This window comes from Pogonomyrmex barbatus, unplaced genomic scaffold (genome assembly GCF_055798465.1).
Source record: "Pogonomyrmex barbatus isolate J1 unplaced genomic scaffold, ASM5579846v1 scaffold2, whole genome shotgun sequence".
In the NCBI taxonomy this organism is placed as follows: domain Eukaryota; kingdom Metazoa; phylum Arthropoda; class Insecta; order Hymenoptera; family Formicidae; genus Pogonomyrmex; species Pogonomyrmex barbatus.
In genome coordinates this window covers 20,753,003-20,776,453 of record NW_028297116.1, presented here as the reverse complement: position 1 = coordinate 20,776,453, position 23,451 = coordinate 20,753,003, and the positions used below count along the sequence as shown (strand labels likewise).

The window sequence follows — 23,451 nt, the reverse complement described above, 5'->3', positions numbered from 1 at the left end:
AAATTCAATATGAAATTTTAGGATATGTAAATACTTGCACAAATTCTTGCATTTTAACGTGCAGAGCGCAGGGGAGATCGATACTAGTTTACATATATTCTTCTCATCGATATGTAAAGCAAATTGTCCGATATATTAAGAATAATTACATCATAGAAAACAATAAAAAAAAAGTAGTTTATCTAAAAAAAAATTCATCTCTTCGAAAATATTTCGAGAATTGTGCGTTAATGGCGTCGGATAATCGCGAAGTGAAAAGTCCAAGTATTTCGCAAAGAATGCGAAATTGTACTTTCGTCGTTATTTGAAGACAAAGAGCGCACGTCGATGCCGAGAGAAAAAAAACTCAATAGGATACAATGGATATTTCCGTCGGAAATCGAAGCAAAGTACTCCCAGAGTTAGTGGCTACCGTGCGTGCCTGGTCGGCCACGCGAATCACTTACGCGGGGTGTTAACCCTTTTTGCTCCGACGCGGCCGGCAGTCGCTCGGCGGAGCTTATCCCTGACACTTACCACTCGCAGTAGTCACCGGCCGGGAAGGCGATACGAGCGCGTACAAGCCCGCTCGCTTGGCGCGATGCGCGTACAGCCTGACTATACCTCTCGTCGCACTCCTCATCCTTCGATTCACCTGTCTGACGCCAAGCGTCCGTCCCTACTACGCTCCACGGGGCTCCCTTCTCCTCGCCCGTAGTCCTGCCCCCTCCACCGAAATCGATGCTACTCGCGGATCGCGAGTTCAGTCTGCGACTGGCAACCGCGCGTGTAACGTCGTTCCTTCCTTGTCTCTCTCTCTCTGTCTCTCTCTCTTTCGCTCTCCCGTCCCTTCTGCTCTCGTCGCACGTTGCATCGCGCGAGTTTTTGAGTTACGTCGTCGGGAGAAAAAGCGGACAGTTCCCTTCGTCGTTACGAGAACTTGCGGTGTAGGACTTGCGATTAAGACGGTATTTTTTTGCGAGGAGAGAGAAAAGGTGAGATAAGGTGGATAAGATGCGAGCTGATATCGTGTCGGTGACGATCTCCCGCTGTCAGATGCATCGCCGTCGCGCATTATCGGAGCGATCTTGAGGCGGTCGGATGTGCAGCGACGTGGGGGATAACGATTCGGAACGGACTCTACTTCTACGCCGGCAGAACTGCTGATTCGGTGAGTATAAGTCGATGAAGTCTCTCGAAATCTCAAGTGATGCGTAACGCATATTTAAAATACGCAGACTCGAGATATAATAAATGTAAAAAGGGATAAAAAGCAACTCCAATATAAATATTTCTTGCGTATCAAATCTACAACGAAATTGTATTTTGATTTTATATACTATCGTTCAAATGTTAAATTTTCCGCGAATTTTTCCTTCTATTCTATTATGATACGACATTCATAAAAATATGAATATTTTTATGAATGTATTTTTTTTTCAGATTTAGATTATCTTTTTCCGAGTAAGATAAATTTGATAATCTGAAATTTTCATAAGTTTAGAGAGAGACAAATATGTTTTACGTAGCCAAATTGCAAACGCAGATTTATCGCAATATTTTATCGGTAAAGAGAAGATCACCGTGCGTATCAGTATCCGTCGCAAGTAGGCAAATGCGTGATTGGTCAGCCTGGTCGGCTTTACCGTGGACGTTTCAGTGACAGTTTCCATTACGGCTCGCCGTAATACTCCGACAGGTCCACCCATGGTGGTTTCTCTCGTACGTTCCACCGCAAGAAATTTCATTCCTCCCTTGCCCTCCCTCACACGGCCCTGACAATCTCGCTCTCTCCTTTGCCCGTGATCTCCGCATCACCATGGTCCACAAGTACGGTCATACGAGTACGATACGGACATACGCGACCCGCCGGAACTTTGTTAATTAATTGCTTCGGAAATATAATCCACGTCGAGTGTAACTAATCAGCGAGAAACTCGGTCGGACGTTGACGGGCATGTTTGCTGCACCTATCACGTAGCGGGATGGAAATGTAATTTGCCAGGATAGAGTTAGCCCCGTTGAATGCCGCGGCCAACCTTCAGCCTGTTTCTCCACCCCCTTCGGTGCCAGTCCCGCTCCGAACCAGAGAGCCCTCGCAGCGGCGTGCCGCTCATTGATCGCTATTCTGGATTTCGCATGTAAGGATCCAACGGAGCAGTCCGTTGCGGAAGCATCGCTCTGTGCACGCGCCCGCCTGACTGCTGTGTTTCGACGAGGATGCGCAAATCGACTGGTAAACGTTACGATGCAAATACGCGCCATCGTACTCCGCATTGGCCTGACGTGCGCTTTAAAAATCACGATCCCTTCCAAAAGGCATTTAATAAGCCGCAGATTGTCCCGTGATATGATAAGTCTGTATTTTTTTCAGAGATTTATTTTTACAGATTTATTACAATCTTTTTTCTTGGAAACGTCGAAATATCGATGTCATTAAATATCTAATGTAATTGAAAAATATTGAAATTTAACAAAGAATCTGATTTTATAGCTTTTATGAACTTATTTTTTAGTTTACGTTTCGTAAAACTTTAATTTTCATAATTATTCATAATTCAGAAACTTTTAGCTCTTTTGATATTTTTTTATAAAAAAAGTTAATTTTAAATTGATGAACAAATTTATATATGCAAAGAGATATGTTGTATAAAAAGAATTTTGTATCTTGACTTACATTGCATATAAGAAATTCTTTATTATAATGTACGGTAATAATGCATCAATTAATAATAACATAATATAAATATAGCATATTTAATCTAAGAATAACGAGCTGCGAATCTTAAAATTTCAAATTAAAGTTTGCTTATAAACTGGAGAAAATCCAATAATATATCGCGTAAGGGAATGATTAAAATTGCCAACTGTTGCAAAGCTGTCACGATTCTCATAAACGCTATTATATGTGTTAATATTCATTTAATATTCAACATCACTCGTATTAATTACGCACATAATTAGTTCTCTTATGAAGATTCTTTCGCTCTCGGCGGGTGATCGTTTTTGCATTTAAACCGATATTAATAATCAAATCGAATTTCATTAACTTTAATAAAAAAAGAAAAGAAAGAACAATAAGACTTTATTGTGGAAAATTTTGGAAAATTTTGGAAATGAAAAATTTAAAAAGCGTTTTATCAATCGTGAGATATCGCAATTTATTTAAGAAAAGGGAAAATATCTAGATGAATGAATTGTAAGCGGTAAATAACTGGCGACAGGCGATGGGAAGTAATCGGACGTGCGTATAGAATAAGCGAGGGGAGAAGGGGGGGGAAGGGGGTATGGAGTTTCGAGGATTACATGAAAACGGTTTCAGTGTCGGATATGTCGACGAATTCACCGGATGGTTAAGCCAGCAGTTACGATTAAAAGCCGCGGGCTTCCATTGTATCGTTCATTCGCATATAGGGAGTTCTCACATAAATTGTTTAAAACGTTTACTCGATTGTCACGAAGAAGGTACAAACGGAAACTGCGAAACTACAATTGGGCATTTAGTCGGCGCGATCGCCCAACGCAACACGGCAGGACAAACGTATTCAAATCCCGCGAATTATTACGCGCGCGCACACATGCGCGCACGCGCGCACCAACACACACACACACACACACACACACACACACACACACACCGCGCGCGCGCGCGGTACGGCGTAATAATAAATAATAAATATAATACGCGTTTCGCGACGATACACGTGGATGCCACGAGACGTGTGAGTGATCAAGATGTCGCATTCGCATCATGAAGAATAAAAGGCACTTCCGAAATACGTGGAGTTGAACACGATATTAGATTGCGACATTTGTACATTCGTGACTGTACATATGTCTAGCCTTAGTATGCGGTATGCACTATGGCTGTGCGGTACGGTAATACAAATAGGGGTTGTTCCCGCGTGCGACGCCTGTACGGCGTAGCTTCACGCATCGCTTACTCATTGCTGAACATCCAGTCGTAGTTGGTGCCGCGCTCTTGGGACACGCGAAATTTACTTTAGCCGCGAGCATGACTTTAAAGCGGTGTTTCGAGGACACCGTCTACCGCCGGCAAATAATCCGTTTCAATCCGTGTCACAGAGTCAACGACGTCCTAGGTGCCTGCATACTCGTGCAGGGGAGGGGGGGTGCACACACGCGAGTGGCAGTGCACTTCGATGGCGTTTAATGCCAATGTCACGCCACGGAATGCGCAAAGTTTCAAGCCTGTTTCGAATGCAATTTATTGTCATGTACAGCCACGAATTGTACGGTCGTCTATTTTAGCAAGTCTGAAAGCAGTTCTGTTGAAAGGACAGCCGGAGCGTTGTGCGCGACGATATTAATAAATTTCACCGGATTTAGAATTCTTTTTATTTGTGTAACAGACAACGTTACGCTGACACAGATAATAACAATCATTAATAGTAATTGATTGTTATTGTTATTATTTATATACATTATTTTTTTTTTTTCATACGGATACATATGGGCGCATTACATTTTATCATTTAGCAACAGGACTGATTGCGCAGTTTTTTTACCGAGTTTTAAACATGACTGTTAGAGTGCGTTACACGAAGATACAACATGATAACATAATGCCCCGCGCAGCGGAATTGCTTTAAAAAAAACTGGGTCATATGCTACACGTTTATTCATATTCTCCTGCATAAATACGTCTCGCATATGAGAAAGCATACAAAATTTGTTTTTTATATGAGAAACGTTTCATCTTGTTTGTGGATATGCATAGATATCATTTTACCTGTGAAAAAATGCAATTCGGCAATTGCGCGGCTTGAAATGTGTTCTATACATCATGTGTTTTATCAACGTAAACACATGCTGCTGATTATTCGAATATTGCCGCACGTTAATGGAAAAATTGGGGAAAATCAGTAAAATCGTAACGGTCAAAAATTTTCAAAAAATATATCACTAACTTTATTATTACATGGTTTTAATTTTTAATTTCTCAATTTTTATCATATAGATAAAATCAGTTATCATAGATAAAACAAATACGAAATTCAAAGTAAATATTTTCGTATTTGTTTTATGAGTTCGATTTCAGATTAATTAAAATAAGATCAACGATTGTTTTATTTTGCCATTAATAGTAGGAAGTGACATTGGCAACCAATTTCGGCATTTAAACAGCTTTTCTAGCTATAACGGGACGTGATAGTTTGTTACTGGCGTGTCATTTAATTATTTTCTCTAAGTGTTACACACAGCCATAGAGTAAATTTGTGCACGTGCCAGTTTGGTTTAGGCAAAATAATTTTGGTCATCTGTTGCATCTATTGATTTGTAATGTCTGCCGATCATTACTGAGGAGCACGCAGAATGTATTGCTTTGTAAATAAAATTCAACATCGGCAAGTTGCGGTGACAGTGTTTCGCCAACGTTAACTACAATCAATAATTATAATATAGCGAAATTCGTTGAATTTGCGACATGTATCGACTGAATTGTCATTCTACTCGCGCATAATTGCGTCGCGCACTTTTGTTTTCGCCAAAACAACAATTAACAAGAAACGTCCGCAAGAGTTCACGATTGTGTAAATAACTACGTGAACAAATACTGCTCGACCGTGACTAGTGCACTCTACCAGTCTGACAAACATGATCCCTAACTATTGCGATAACTGACGTAGTTCATTTCGTTTGAGCGTAAATATCCAGGTATTGTGCTTGCCAATATAATATACGGAACACGTATCTCGTTCTAGTCCCCAATTATTAATATCACCTCTTAATATAAGATAATTACTATTTTCATTATACAGAAGTCATCATCGTATAATGAACGAATTATTGCTATTTATATTAATAGCATTATCCTATATGTCATTAAATTAATAGATTAAATTAAACTAAAAATTAAAATCATTAATAAATATTATTAGTATAAACTAAATTATTTCTTAGTATTATTGTATAATTTTAAGAGTTTACGCAAATTATCAATCAAATTGACCGTTATAAAAAATGTTTGAATAATTATATAAACTTAGATCTTAAAAACATTAATTTAAGCCATTATACATATTACCACGCGATTTTATTTAAGTACAAATCATAAAAACCACGTGTAATACTCATTATATTTAATACGATCAAAAGCATATTTTAGTACACTCTCCCTCTATACGAATTAAGATAATTAAGTTTTTAGTATAATTGGACATTTCCAATGCAAATGATTAATAGGAAATGTTTTGTTCCCCGTAGTTAATAATCATATTGATTCTCGATTTCCGTCCATATTACTTCCTTAGCCATCGATCAATGGCCTGACGATGATTAGTCCGACTCGCGTGTCATTAGTCCGCTTCGAGGCAACAAGCAGTCGAGCTTTTCCATTATTCGCAACACGTACGGCTGCTCCTCATTGGTTTTCATTTTCCGCGATCTATTCATCGGTGTAGTTCTCGTCAAAAGTTTAGTGTGAGAAGATTAGACGGCTAAAAGTTAATAAACTCCTCTTACTCGTTTGCCGGCAAATCCATTATATGCCAGCCTTTTAAATACTATCATGCGATGTTGCGTGTAAGATTTGCGTATTTAATAATTGAGTCATTGTTACGATTGAGCGATTTTACAAAAATCACAACGTTAATAGTGAAATATCGTGCGATCCTCCTTCGTACTTTTTCATTTATTTGTATTGTAGGTTATTTAAAAGTTATCGATTCCATTCTTAATTTTTCAGTCTTTTCTTTACGAGAATGAGTTATATATATTTACACATATAAAAAACAAATTAAGTAAGTGAGTTTCAAGTGCAGCAATAGTAAGAAAATGAGAATAATTTCGCGATCAAATATAGTACGGTACGCAAAAGCGATTTGGCCAGTAAGATTATGGCCGACTGAATGGATCTAACTTGCTCTGTGCTCGACAGATAAAGCCTTTGTTCGAGAGGTCAGACTTTCGAAAGCTGTCTTACCGATGTACGTGTACCGTAATAAGGGTTTAAGATCCGCTAGAAGCTCGCTCCGAGGTTGTTAAACTTCCCAGCTTGCGAACTAGAAGCGCCTGTCTACGTCGTTAATATCGTTCCACGATACCGACTATCATTCGGGTCTCTCGTAGATCAACGCGATGTTTCGGTAAAACGATCTGCGAAATTAGTCAGAGGTCCCTTATCTACATTATTTCCCGTATAATGTACATTCGGTGTCATCGTCGAACGATGTCGTCATATGTCGTCTTTACACTATCATTATTACCGCTCGTTATAGCGAATCCCTGTCTTGAACCTGATCTCACCGCGTTGCGCGCGAAACAAAAACCATACAATACGATGCAACATCGTAATCGTTATCGTGACAATTTGGCCGGTCAATTGCTGAGTGTCACGACATATATGATGTGATAAGACAGGCTTCTGGACGGAATGGTTACATGGAATCAACTCGTGTTCCACTTTCCACATAAGTGGACTTAGAAGCTTCGTGTAGGGCGAATCGAGTAATAGCGGCTTAAGACAGGCTTCGAGCTCGCTGGAGTATGTCGAACTTCCGTACTTCGGGCCAGCGATCGTCTGCCTCGTTAAAGTCATTCGGCGATATCCCTGGTATCCACTTATGTCGGAAATCGAAATGGCACCTTGTAACCAGCGGAACGATCTGCGAACTCATATACGTGCCCGCACGGTTCGAGGTCTGTGAAATGTAAAATAAATGTCCATGCGTAAGCGTCAGAATATAGAACTGTAGAAAAATACGTTGTATATCGTTCGTGAACATTTCCGGTGAACAAATTTTGATCAAACGGACGTGTTTATACGAATTATTTATTTTAAAAGTGATATGGAGAATCGAGTTGTCGAACTATTGTTAAAAATGATATTTGTGAAATCTATAGTGCTTTAAAGCTTTATTTTAAAACACTAAACCTTTACTATATTTTCAAAATAATTTATTATTTTAGTACAATTTTAGTGAAAAATTTTATCTTTGAACTATCGTTGGAATACATTCATATTGCTTCTAATAAATTTTTACCAGCCACGCTTTTGGCAAGTGCTTTTTGGTAAATTTTTTTAAGTTATCGAATGCTATTCGATTATAGCGTTTCTTAACAATAGCTTCAAACCGATTTCAAGGGTCGTTCAAAAGTGCTTAATTTCTCTCCTTGTCGATCCCGATCGTTAGACTGCTCACGATATGCAAACATCTATTAAAGTTAAGGTTTTTATATACGTAACAATTAAAAGACTCAAGATTCAATCACTAAATATTCAGGTGCAATCGGAGTTTAAATCCTAATTTTGTCTAATTATATAAAATGCAATAACAAACCTACGATGCTTTAAAATTAGTACTCTTTCAATCTTTGTATCTATAATAATAACTTTGATCAGGTTAATTAAAATAAAAAAAAATTTTATATTTTTTATCGAAATAAAACTTTATTAATTAAAAAGTTAATTTTTTAATGCTTTTAATAACAGTAATTTATGATATCATATGAATTAAATATTTATGCAATAATTTTAAAATTATTAAATATTTTATATAATATTTTAAAATTATTTTGTATAATATTTAATATTTGATTAACATAAATTACATAACACAGTTTAAGAGAGAAAAAAGAATGTGAAAACACGACTTGATATCTTTGGAATAAAATTCAATATGTCAACTCGCTTGCGAGCGTTCAATCCATCACATCTAATCGTCTCGGAATATTGCCTTCTATTAGATAGTAGAATAGCCAATTGCTTCTATTAAATTGTTCTTTAACATAGACACGGTCATATGTCCTCTTTCAAACGAGAAGTAGCATAAAAGAGATCAGTGTAGCATAAAAGAAATCATTCTTTTCTATTATGTATGTTGACAGACATTACAAATACGTCTCAATTTGATATCGGTAATGGCCAACACTTCCAATATTTTTGACTGTCCATAAACATACACATACATCACACTACATACAGAATAATATATAAATTTAGAGATCCATATTCTGAATTCTATTTTACCGATAAAAATGCCCCTAAAATTGGCTTATAAGATTTCTGATTGGCTATAAGCTACTTTTAGAGGTACTTTTATCGATAAAAGTGAGTTTAGAATATGGGTCAGAATCTTTTAAAGCAAATTCTTTATATATAATGATACATATTAATTAAAATTAAAATAGATTAAAAATATCGTTTTAATTTAATATTCGTAAATTCGTAAATTCGTTATGTGATCATTTTATGAGAAAATATGACATTATATTTTACAAAATTTATATTTGTTAATTTTAATTCAATTTTATAAATATCTCGATCACATTTTGTAAAATTTATTATTATTATATAAATTTATTATTTAATATTAAATTAAATTCGATCAAATTTAATTAATACAACAACATAACAATTCTCAATAAGGAGTCGGACCGCGCATAAGTACGTTAGTTATTGAAAACTATGTGCAAGAATATTTGCTATATTTCTATACAATTTTAATGTTTTCAATAATAAGTAGAACATACAAAATAAAGTGCTTTTATCTTTGTTCTCAAGAAAAATTGCGAGTAAAAGTAGCTTTAAAATGTTCATGTATTATGTAATAATAAGAATTCTTTTAATAATAACATTCTGATCGATAGCACATATTTATACACGATAACGATATTATATAAATAATTCTCAGCTGCCGGTTAATGTAATAAATTAATTAGTCGGCGCGACGTGGACGAGCAAAGGATAAAAGCCTTCCTCATAAGTTTAATGGGCAATGACGCGCGATAAGATTATCGGAATAATGTAACGTGAAATTGCATTAAATTTAACTCGATATTCCTCGTGCTGAAAAATGCTTGAATCATATCGGTGAATCGCGCAACGCTAATGCCCCTTTTTCCCATCCCCTCTGGAAACTCGGCGCAAGGAAATATTTCACGGCTGACGCGAAAGTATTGGTCGGCGGAACTTAATTTTATTAGCAATCTAGAATACGCTATGCTGGCAAAAACGCACACGCAGCCGCGGAAATCGGTGAGCATGAATCTGCATTAACTAAACGCCGAAGCCGATTTAATTTTAGTTATGAGTGCAAAATAATTGTTTTGCTGGGGTGGAGACGAAATATCCGATACATAACTGCTCTGAAAATGGATAAAGAGAAGTAAATATATTTTATGCTTTTCTCTTATTTTTCTCTTAATTAAATTTTGTCTTGCAACACGTATAGAATATGATCAAAAAATAAACAACAGTGACATAAAACAAAATAAAATATTACTTTTAACTAACACAGTTAAATTTTTATAATAATTCTTATGTTAATTTATCTTATTGTACAAAAAAAATTTATGTGTGTTATTATTAAGAATAAAATTTATGAAAACTGCAAAACTTCTCAGATATTTAATATATAATTACATTTTTTCGATATTGTTATATTAAAAGAAATTTAATTTATTATTTATTTATTTAGTTTATATTAAACAGAACTTAAATTATTTTTTGTAATATGAATATTTTTTTAACATAACATGCTGTTATATAGGAAATCGTTTTTACAAGTCATATAAATTGTTATATCAACAAGATTTTTTTTTTTAGGATGGTTAAAATTTTGTTACGAAAATTCTCTCAAACAGTTACGATAAGGATGAAAAACATATCGGTTGCTGGGCAAATATAAAAACCAGACCGCGCCAGCCGGCAAACGTAATAAAAATAATCTATTTACTACTAGCATTAAATCAACTGCATTGGTAAATATAGCAATACAAGATGTATAAAACCATTGTTTGCGGACTAAGATAATGATACAAATTATTTATTATATGTGGTCCGAATAGTCCACGAATAAAATTCGGTAATTATATAGAAGCTAGTTAATTAGTAACTCGGTAAATTGCAAAAAAAGAAATACCGCGCGTAATACGTGACCTCTTCGCAAAGTAAATCGTCTTCGACGTTATATGCTCTTCGAGCGTTTCTGGAAATCCTCGTAAAATCTCGCGCGAAACGTTCTATATACGGGGCAAAAGCCAGCTCGGTTGCTCTTCCGAGTTCTTCACGCCCGAAGAAGATGGATCCGATATCATCCTCGGGCAATCACGCCGCGGCACGAAATCTGCAGCGGCCTTATCGGTACCAATATCTATCCGCCGAGGCCAAAGAATCATAGTGGGATACGATCGATCGCGGACTGGCAATCGGAAACAATCTGATAAAGGTACGGAAAACGTAAAAGCCGAATGGTGAATGAAATTCCTCGGCATGCGTGTCGGATTTTGTGCCAGCGAGATGCATTTTAATATACCTCGATGACAATCAGAATATAAAAATATTGTTAGGCGCCATATGCCGCGAGATAATTCCATCTTTTATGCATTGTGTATAATACGATTGGGAAAATGTATTCGTATAAGAATTTTTACGAGTGCAAAGTGTCGTGTGCTTAAATACGAAAATTGCGAGTTTCAATTATTTTGTGCTTAATTAGTATCATTCTAATTCGAAATTTAAATTCGAAAGCAAATGCAAGAAGCTGTGATGCAGACATTATAAAAATAATTGTAATTTCTCGGATGTTATTTCTAGATGTAATATAATTAAAAAAAAAAGTACAGGAAAGTATTTAGCGCTGTTTTTAAAGATGCGAAGTTGCATAAAAATCTTTTTTACGTGATTTTACGGACGACCGAATTATGAATCTAGAAATGAAGTATATTAAATTGTTTTACTCTAGTCCGTAAAAGTCAATCCATGAGACAGCGTTTCGATTGATGAGACAAGTTCAAAATCGTACTCAAATATGGAACAGCTTATCCAGTCCACGGAACAACAATTTTTCCGAGAGAACCGTCGAGAGAACGGTACAAATGTTACCGCAGAAAATATTTACAGTTTCATGTTTCAAGAATCCCAGGCAGACTTTTTTCAAAATAAAATCGCTCTAAAAGCCATTTCTCTGCTTGCGTCCTAGAGAAACGAAATGATGATCGATGCACTGAAAATATGTTTTCTTTAATAAGTATATATATATATATATATATATATATATATATATATAAAAACATTATATATATAAAATTTATATATATATATAAAAAATTGTATAAGTTGTGTTCTCTTTGTGAATTTTTTTAGCGTTACTTGCGATATTTTACACCGGAGAACAAGAACAAGAACAAAATATCCTGTCTCACATGGTCAGAACCCCGATAAATTTTTTAGAAAAATAACCTAGCGGCCTAATTGACTGGAAAACGCAGGTTCGCTCGTACGTTACGCGCCTCTGACGTGCTGGACGGACAATGGGATTCGCATCTATATGTGCATTATTCCTGTTGGTGCGCACGACTATTGTGGGTAGTTGCCTGCTACGAAAAGTAACACGAAGGTAATTCGATGTCTCGCAACGTCGCTAATCCGACATGGACGATGACGAGGAAACGTCGCACCTCTTACTGAAGTTCGCGCCTTAGGCGAATTTAGCATTTGGAGAAGTTCTCCAAACTTTAAATTCGATGTACCGGTAGTATCCGTCCGAGAAAATGTAATAATATGCAATAACGAAGTTCCCTCGACCAGCCGCCTGACACGAACTGCCGCCCGCACTGTTATGGTGGTGATATAAATTTTCTCGAATATTCTCAACCAAAATAAAAAAGAAAAGGAAACTTGTATCTCGCACGATTATGCTGATATAATGCGGCACAATATCGCACAAATGATAGAATAAACAAAAGAAAAGACAAGACACAGATCTTACTATAAATCTTAATATTTAAATATAAATTTGATTATGTTTGAAATGAAAAATAAAAGACTTATGAACGCAGTTTTATGAGTGTAGGATAAGCGTTTTATTTTATTTATTTTTTTATTTATTTTAATTCTGGTCGTTCTCACGTTTCTTTTTTTTTAGTTTTAAGATCTCGCGTCAAATGGAGTACTGCGTGGCACCTCGAGGCCTTTCGGGCATATTCGAAAACGAGCGAGCTGGCAAGCGGGTATCAAAAAGAAATGTGTGTCATAAGTTGTATAAGTTTCTTTTTGGAAAATATACTTTTCTTTCTTCTTCTATATTACAAAGAAAAAAGTGAACATTTAATGCACTCATATCATTTCCTCTAGAGAGAACGACCACATAAGTCTTTTATTTTTAACTTTTATATTTATCTCTCGAAGTTAAAGTAAATTCTGATCTGAGAAACATCGATAAGTTCCTCATTATTATTTTATAAACATGAAATCCATAAATGACAGATTCAGTCTTTGTATAAATGAAATATTATATTTAATGTAAAATTTGTGTAAATTATTTCAAATCATCGTATTTTCTATCTTATCTTTTTTGTATTCTTTTTCTATTACAATTTTCTTAATTGTAATTAATAATACATCACGAATAAAAAAAACAGCTTCTGAAATTTGAATAGATTTAGATCCTAATATATTGTAGCTTCTATTTTCGATAATGACTTAATTTTTATTTATTATAACTATAAATCTGTAATAATTAATTTCAATCAAATATTTAAATTCTCAATTAGATATTTAAAAAATACACTACGTTTAAGTATTACTAATATTATTATTCTATATTATCATTTATATAGAAAAGAACGTATTTATTTTTTATATTTACAATAATGCTAAGCCAAATCCGATCTTAATACATAAAAATAAAACATTTTAAATAGTCTAAAGTGCTTATTAATATATATGAATTTGAATTATCGACAAAGAGACGATGATTTTAATTTAATATTTGTACTAAATTTGAACTTTCTCGCTTGCCCCTGTTTTGCACAATTGCAGAAAATTTTAAAATTAGATATGTATATAAAATAAAATTATAAAGATATGAGGTGAAATTTTCCGTGCTATCATTTAATAATCGTATTGTTCATTAAAAATCTAAATCTAATTTTTTCAAAATAAAATACGTATAAACGTATTTTCATATTTTAAATTGCATAAAGAACAAAATTACATATATAATTACATATATAATTGGATATATTAAAAAAAAATCTACTTGTAATTACGTTAATAATATCTAAAAATGCATTTTTTAAATTTTTGTTCTTGTTATATGTATTCAATGTTATATATCATAGTATATATACATATTTTTGCAACTTTAAATTAAACTCAAATCTTTGATTCAATTAAAATTTTGATAAATATAATAATTGTGTAATCATATCAGAAAATTCTCTCAGAAAATGTAGGAAACTTATGACAAAAATAGCAATTAGCAATTAAATATATACGACGGAAACATATATAAAGTATTTACCATATGCGTAGTGGGTAACGTGGAAACTGACGGGTTAGTAATTCGATGTTTCATAGCAACTCTAATCTGACGGAAGGAAGAGCCGTCGCGCCTTCCGGGAGTTAAGCGCCAGTTAGACGTACTTAACATCCGTGGGACTACTCGTCGAAACTTTAAACTCGATTTGAACCACGCTAGTCACCGCGAAATTTGTTCGCCGATCGTCTTTCGACTAACTCGAGCTCTGCCAGCGTGATAACGATCGATCGATGTCTCCCCATTTCCATGGGTTTCTCTCGGAAATATAAATTTCCCTATCATAATAGTCATAATAGTAAATGTTATAATACTACTATATATAAAACAATTGCAATTAAAAGTGATGTACGCGAGAAATGGTGCCATCTCTGTAACAAATCTGTAACACATTTTGTTGAATTTTATTCATACTTTTTTATAATAATTTGCACATTTATAATTACGTATAATATAACGTTACTGTGCAATAATTACTTTTGAGATATAAAGAAAATACACTAGTGCACTTGCGGCTGCATAATGCGTCGAATTAATTATACGTAGGTAGAACAATATAATGTACACTGTACGCTTTTTTTATCAGATGAAAATATTTAAGCATACTCTGGTCAACTTTACATTCAAATTATCAAATTGCATTTTTTCTCTTAACGTTATAAATTATTTCAAATTAATTTTAATCGTATTATCAAATGTACTTTATGATATTTGAGCAATAATAAAAATTAATTTACAAACATTACAAATTTACAAATTAAGATATAATATACGATATATGAACACATGCTATGATACTCCTGCTATTTAACTTGCGAGGGCTTTTTATTTTTTTCTCGATATTGCCGCTGATCATCTATCTGACTAAATTTCGAACGATTAAGCCTCTGTAAGTGACGGGCACAAATTGAGATCCATATTTAGAGGCGCATAACTCCCATGAGATTAATCATCTGCGCACGGACGTGGAAACGCTGGAAAAGTGCGTGGGGAAAAGTAAATAGTCATAACGGGATACTTTGTACGAATTACGCGACTTCTGACGTGAACTAATGGCACTAGCGAGCGCCGAACCATGCAGACCCTTCCGCCTCAACACCGGCGTATATACCGCCTTTCTTCCTCGGTTTTAATCTCGTAGACCCATAATGACGTCTGAAAAGACGTAATGTTCATTACTACTATGGAGGAAAATACTTTCAGACGCGGCAGCCGGTACTTTCAGAGCGATACTGCTAGAAAAATGCGCGAAAATACTTATCTCCTCCGAGAGCGCGGCTCGTATTTCTCTCTCAATCGTGATATTGTAAGATGCAAAGGTGCCTAAGTTACGGGACGTTGGTCACCATTTTAAAAATGTTATTTTCGAGACAAGCAACACCATACATCCCAACGCAGTAACAATTATCGATTGATATATAATTTGATACCAATGTTACTTAAATTGGAATATTTGATGTTATTATTTTTTCCATATGTTCATTAATCTTTCTCAAAACAAGAATTTCTTTTATGCAATTGATGATTATCGTCAAAAGAAATATTCATAAATAGAAATTACTGCAACAAATACTAATTTGTACGCAACATCCATAATATTTTCATACATATTTTCTCATATATGCTTACCATATGTATTAATTATATAAACTATGGGAAATTGGCAATACTGTACAGTTAATCAAACATTTTACTAACATTTTACTACTTATTTTTAAAATTGGAGGGGAGAATTCCGGAGATAAATATTTCCGTTGATTACAGTCGTGCCACTGACACGCGCTATTACAGTTTATGCTAGCGATTAGCAAAGTAATTCCCGAAATTAATTATACCAGGCTGGAACGGGGAATTGTGCGGCGCAAAGGAGGAGGGAGAGAAAAACATTGGGAAGAGCGGGGAAAAATTAATGGCCTCGGTATAATCTGCGGTTTTTGCCGCTGAAGTTATAGGTCAGTTTTGTAATAAGAACGCGACGGTCAATTTAAGAAAATGCGCTACATCGAAAATCCAGTATTAACCATCCGATAATGGTCGGTGGAAGGAAGATTACTCCTCAGTGCCGACCATATCCATTGTTTAGGAAACAGGAAAAGAGGAAAAAGAGGAAAAAGCTGCTAGCTTTATATGCGTACTCAAATGTAAACCGAAACCGATGAAAATTTTTTTCGCAAACTCAGCAAGATAGTTTCGTTGTTTCCGAGAATTTTCACCGATGCTTGCGTAACCAGTGCAAATAACCTACAGCTCTCATACTTACTTCTGATATTACTTCCCTAATTAATTACGTGGGTAAAGTAAAGTAGAAGTGGAATAAAAAGCGACAAGGAATAGTTAAATGCGGTTAGAGACAAACAAGAACAATGAATTTCTCTGTTGAAGTCAGAGCAGATTAGATAGTATAACACATGATCTTGTTGTCTAATGGATATTTTGATTATATTATTGATTAATTAAATTTTACAATATTCTCTAATATTGAATATTTTATAAAACATTTCTGTAATCTTTATAATATCGAAAAATAATCTAAAAATAATATATTCCAAATATCCGGACGAAAAATGAATAAGATATGTAAATAGTATAGAATCAGAATTCTTTCTCTATTTTAAATCACTCGTCGAATTGATTAGCTTCTCTGAAAGAAATAATTTCTATATGTTTTTTTCGTAGAACGCACGGGTTTCCGAAAAACTTAAAAAATAAATGGACCTTCAACATTTCAAAAAATGAGGATAGCGATTCTTTTTAAAACTGATTGGAATTCTATAAAAAAGTCAATTTGTATGCATTTTTTATAGAACATCAATGTAGAACAAAATATACGGTAACAAAGAAAAAAAAAGTATTTACGATAATATCGCGTATATATAAACGGGTAGTTTAATTGCCGTGTTAAATTATGATTTATAAAATCATGTATTTATATATTAAGAAGTCACATAAATTATAGTATACACAATTTACTTTTAGACAACAACAAATAAACGTTTATGGATTTGATAAAATCAACTTTAATTTGCATCGTACATAATTTTATTTTTCTCTACATAATTTATTTTATCTATCTTTCATCGCGCGCTTTTATTTTAGGGGATCTATCTAAACTTTTCGCATATCTGATCTTGGTATAAAAGCATTATAAATTGCATGAGCGAGAAACCACGTTGAATGAAATAATGTAGGCATTGTTTAAGCGTGAAACATATTATCCTCTCTCATGAGTAAAAAGAGCATATAAATATTTTAAATATGGTTTGTCTTACCATGCTTTTTTCATCTCTCTTTCTGATGCCGCGGATACATCTTCTGCTTGCATATCTTCTATTCGAATTTCATTCCCGTAATTAATCACGGTTAGAAATATCTATACGTCGGAGATTCCTAAATTTCATGCACGTTTCCGTTGGCATAATGAGAAAATGACCACAGAATGCTTGGGATAGTTGGCGAATTCCTTGTGGACCTTCGAGTGAGATTAATTGTTGTTATCATTGCACTGACATATTTTTGTTTAATTCAAATTTGTGCATTGTGATGAGAGAATCTGACAAATTGTTGCATATTCTAACCGATCCGACCACTCCCTACTCATTTGGCTAAAGTTACGTTCAGCCACTGCAAAGTTATCTTAATGACTTTTTTATTATTATGTTCGCGTAAGTTTCGAATATCCCCGCTTAATCGGGTTAGTTGACCCCTCGGCACTGAACCCAGTGTTTTATTTGAGCATATCGTGCACATCAAGGCATCGCAACACGAATTCTTCCGTCGGGACACGAATTTTAACTGATGGCAATTACACTAATTACACACGCAAAACTCGTGAAACCGATGCGAATCTAAAAAGAAATGAACGAGCGATGTCAAAATATTATTCTAACCGCATTGCCGCTGCGATCTTTGGTATCTCGTCTTGTCTTTATTATATCACTTTTACAGAATAAAAATGTTTGCCTGTGTTGCATAAACGAATATTGTATAATAAAAATTAAGTATTGATTATTTATTTGTTTATAATACAACAGAGTGCGTGTGAAATAAAAAGGAAACACAACGCGAGTATGAAAAATGAAGATTTTTTTCCGCACAAGTGAACCTTTAATTCTGCGTAACAGTAAAAAATTAATCGCGTGAGGGCTTGTAACCTGTCGTGGATAAAATGTGGGGTGGAAAATGCGTAGGTAGAAGTAAATAGGATCGTATTCGCGACACCATTTGCACTACCAAAGCAGTGCTTTACGAAAAGGTACGATTCGTGACGTTGACGAATGACATGAGAATAGGAATTCCTACACTCGTTGGTGTCTCTTTCGTATCTCTTCGTAACTTTTCCTTTGTGTTTTTCTCATCGTGGAATAAAGTCGCGCGGGTGCCAACACCGGCAACTGATTCTTATTAATGTGCATAACATAAGAGATAAATATATTTACTTTTATAAAATTCTAATTGATATGTATACAAAATATTTTTGCGTGCGATTTAAAATTTGCGATAAAAGACAAGGAATATTAATTTTTATATCCAATAACAGTTAATAAGTAATAGTTACGCGTATAATTATAGAAATTTTAAAAGTTATTGATTTGAAGTGCTATTAATCGCCCTCTAAACATTAAGATCCTTTCCTCGCACCTGAAAGAATTACGTAATTGAACGTGAAGAATCTGATGGAAAAAAACGCATGAATAAAAATAAATAGTACTGAATTAAGGGGATCGCTTTAACCATTATTGTGATATTCTGAAAAGAAGCGCGGTTCGCGACATTGACGAATGGAGCAGAGAAAAGCGCTTCTGTGCCCTTCGTTCTTTCGCTTTCTCCCTCGTTTCCTTCCGCGGCTCCTGCGTTCTCTCTTCGTTTCACCATTATGCTACATAATTTAGTACTAACGTGGTGGTGGTGGTGGTGGTGATGGTGGTGGTAGTGGTAGTGGTGGTGGTAGCTACACCACCATTGGCAGCGGCAGACCACTGCCACCCCACCATCGGGTTTAACCGCCAAGAACCGCGACCAGGAGTCGGCGAAAGGGAGGAAGCTTGAGGTCGACGAAGGAACCTTTGATCCTGCAACCCTCACGGACTCGATCACTGTATTTGTATTGCCGTGAGAAGTGGGACACCGGAAAAAAGCTCCTCCTGCTCTATTTCACCCTCCACCAGTCTCACAACACCACAATTGTGGGTTTGCTTTCAGCTCCCTTGATATGACTGTTTCCAACCGACTTCACATTTTATTTGTTACGAAAATAGGATGTCTTATATCTGTATGTTATTGCAAGCGTGCCAGTTATTGCAACCAGTTATTTCAATCAACCATAAAAAACTCCGTCATGATTTGCACGTCATTGCATAATTTGTATATCATCGCTGTTATTTTCATATTTGGCTCTTCTATAAAATATCAGTAAAAAGCAAATTTAAAATTGCAAAAAGTAAAACACGTGTGGTTATATCCAGTGCTTGTTTTGAAGGATTTTATATGCAATACTCATATTTCAACGTAACGCTTTTTACAAAGCTTTTACATTTTATGTAACAATAATTAAATCCAAAATGATAAAATATTAATCTTTTTTAATATCTCGTAATGATTAAATTTATCATGAATTTATTAATATCAATTTTGATATAGTAATACACATGAATACACCCCCCCCCCCACACACACACACACACACACACACACACACACACACATGCGCGCGCGCGCACACATACATATTATGATTTAAAAAAATAATATCATAATTAAAATATTCTATATATTTATTCTCAAACATTTTCATAAATCGTCTGAAGGCATAGTATCCTTCTCATAAGATGAAAATACCCATTTCTATTTCATAGGGATGAGAAATTTATCTCGCGTATATATATATATATATATATATATATATATATATATACACCATGTGTATCAACGATAAAACTAATCATCTGAAACGCCATAACAATGGATCATAAAAACGTGATAAACGACATTAACATTCAAGCACCTACTTCAGTGCTATGCTGAATTTGACATACATGGCAGATAAACGACTTTTCCTTTCTAAAAAGAATATATAAAATGCTGTTACGCAGGCAAAACGCCAACATTACAAGATTCAATTACATAAAAGCAAATTTACCCTGATTACAATAACGTGAAATATGTTGGAATTAATTTTCGTATTAACATAGTGTCATTCAGTCTTCACATTTTTAATAAATTAAACATCTTCTCAAGTATCATTTAAAAGGACGCATATCTTTGTCTATTTCCGAAAGCAATATTTTTCAACACATCTACTTTTTTTTACTAATTTCGTGAATTTGTTCAACCGTATTAATCGAAGATCGCGTGCCACAACGTTATGACTAAACGTGGAAAATATTGGTCGATTTTCAGCGGGAATATTTAGTGGTCCTTCGACCGCTTACCGAAGTTTCCTCGCAGTTTGGGGTTGTGGCTGATACTTTATCGTGTAACAAATGGCAGTCCGATCGTACGTAAACATTTCAACCTCCCACGCCGCAGAATTGATAGTGTTACAGAGTATCGCGGTCGCAGCTGCGCTCTTCGCCTCTCGAGATACGGAATTAATAGAGCATATAGTAAAATATTCATGAAACCATACTAACTTGCTATATTCTCACTTCTTTCACTTTCATCATTAAATTTGTACATATCTAATGATCGAATGACCAATTTCCTTTTATTTTATAAGTTTATAATTAAAAACAGCTTATTCGTCATAAGAAAACGAAATTCCTTAATCAATTTCAACGTATGAGCAACATTGAATATATCACAACTTTATATTTTAATCGTGGGAAAAGTAGCGCGATTTATGTTACTTTTATAACACTTAATTGCCTATACGTGACTTTCCGTAACGCCGAACCGCGATTTAAATTCGAATTCGAATAGGATTTATTAATTATATCGGAGTCGCAACATCTCGATCATGTTCATCCTTTGTCACCCTTGGAGAGAAAGCTCGGCAAAACGGAGTTTCCTCCAATATCGCCGTTACTACGCGATGAACGCAGAGAACGTTGACCGTACGGCGTCGCTCTTTCCCTCTTTCGTTCATGTTTCTCCATGGTGGATATAATGTAACGGTGTGAGCGCCCGCACTTACGCGTTCACGCGTGGAACCGAGAAACAAGAAGCAGCGCTGAACCGATTTGCTCGATCGAATGTAAACAATGTTCAATCGATGTGGCTCGTCGCTTCCTACCGCCGTCGCCGTATTCGTCCTCATCATCGTCGTCGTCGTCGTCGTCGTCGCCGTCGTCGTCGTAGTTGTCGATGATTATGCATCTCCTCCTCTCCTCTTCGATATACATTTCTCTCTACCTTTTCCGTGCAACTCATCTGTAAAAGCAAAAAAAGGGAACGACACGACGTAGTCACAGGCGCATTTGTCAAATAGTCGCCCATTTCGCGCAAAGAGCTTGGAACATTTATCATTATTCGATGTAATAGCGGCACACTTTTTTTGCGACTAGCTCGTAGACGTGTATCGTTCGGTTTCGGTATGATTACAATTTGTCAAGCATGGAATTATTCAAAATTTTGTTTAATTCTACATTGAAATGAGAAACTAATTTGTACGTTCTCTCTTACAAACAATAAGCGATTCTTAAATACTTGATTTACAGAGCTCGCTCGCACGAATGCACAGAGTATTACGTACAGCGTAAAAAACAGTTGTCCGGAAGATAGTTAAGAAAGCTTTTGAAATACAATATTTAAAATTGTGATATCCATATATGTGTCTACTAATTGCTAAGTGCATTTGTGCAACCACGAGAGTTTCAACGAAAAAGTTCTAGAAGGCAGAATGTAAAAATGTGAATAACGTTGATGGAGAGGAAAAAGTATGAGAGAGAAAAGAAACAAAGAATAGAGAGAGAAAGAGAGAGAGAGAGAGGGGGGAGAGAGAGAGGGGAGAGAGAAAGGAAAAATGAATGAAAGAGAGAAAGAGAGCTGGATGGAAGGGGGACGCTGGGAAACAGAGAAAGAGAAAGAGGAATATTGGACTTTTAGCACCGAGTGGTCCTTAAAAAAGAGCTAGAGCCATATACGCGATGCCCACTTGCTGCGATGAAACGTCAGAAGCCGAAACTGCAGCTGCAACTCGGGGAAAAAAAGCGTGCGCGATGTACTCGTAACTACAGCGACGATAATGCCACTCTACGAATGCATCCAAAGAGAACTGACGAAGCGTCAGAATTTCAAAAGCCGCTTCTGACTGAAATACATTGCGGGGAATCGCGTTCCCGTTTTCTTCTTCCCCCTCTATTTTTTTTTTTTTTTTTTGTGAACGCTCTTCCTATACTCCTATACTCCTCGTCGTACAGCACGCCCTGCCACCTGCGTCGCGCTTTTTTCAAAGTGGAAATGCACTTACACGTGTGTACGCTCCGCGCGAACATATTGCATGCTCGACCGAGTGACGAAATGGACACAGGAGGAAACGGAGATACGGAGGTACCGGAAAGTGGTATGCTGCTTTTATTTCGTTAAATCGGAACAGATACCTTTCCGTCCGTCCAATTTATTCCCAGAAAGAAATCTAGTAAAGGAAAACTAGGTATTTCGATAATGAGACAAAAGCGATAGCTAGACGAATAATATTTTAATAACTATAACTGTTTTAATATTTTTATAACTGTACTCTCAGTATAACACGATTTTCTTTGCAATTGGGCAAATATTTATTTGCGGGAATCAACAGCAATTTGGAAGACACGACAAGACGTAGAAATACAATCAGTTGGAATTTCCAACTTGTTTCTTCTTATTCGCATTATGTCCCATTCCCATCTACTTACGGCTCGCTACATAGCTCTCTTGAGCACGCAGCAATAGTTTTATAGATAAAAATAACAACGGGCGTATTTCGCGCTTCTCACTTTTGTAGCGTTACAACGAGTTTATTCGTTTCGGCGTGAGAATACTTCAAACATCCAGCGAAACTTAATTCTTTTCCTCCGCACACATCCAACCTTCTATAAAGAAAAATCGCGCGGAAATGGTCGCCGTTTTTGTAAAAATCTACGTGAGACGTGCACACAATGCGCTGGCGTTAATGTGTTGACTTATGAACAGTTTGAAGAAATAAATATTTGCTAGCACCGACAGATAGCGATGAAATGAAAACTTGGAAAAAAGAGTAGATAAGGATAGA

At 35.5% G+C, this 23,451-nt stretch overlaps 1 protein-coding gene across 2 annotated transcripts in view; it reads left to right on the top strand.

Annotated features, from left to right (window-relative positions):
* Positions 1-542: 542 nt before the first annotated feature.
* Positions 543-23,451, top strand: part of LOC105430269 (discoidin domain-containing receptor 2) — a 74,216-nt gene continuing 51,307 nt past the window's right edge. Inside the window, exon 1 of one of the 2 annotated variants that reach the window (XM_011643759.2) lies at positions 543-1,150. The gene's annotated coding sequence lies outside the window, so the exon portion shown is untranslated. The remainder of the gene's footprint in view (positions 1,151-23,451) is intronic. The other variant, XM_011643758.2, reaches the window with a different exon arrangement.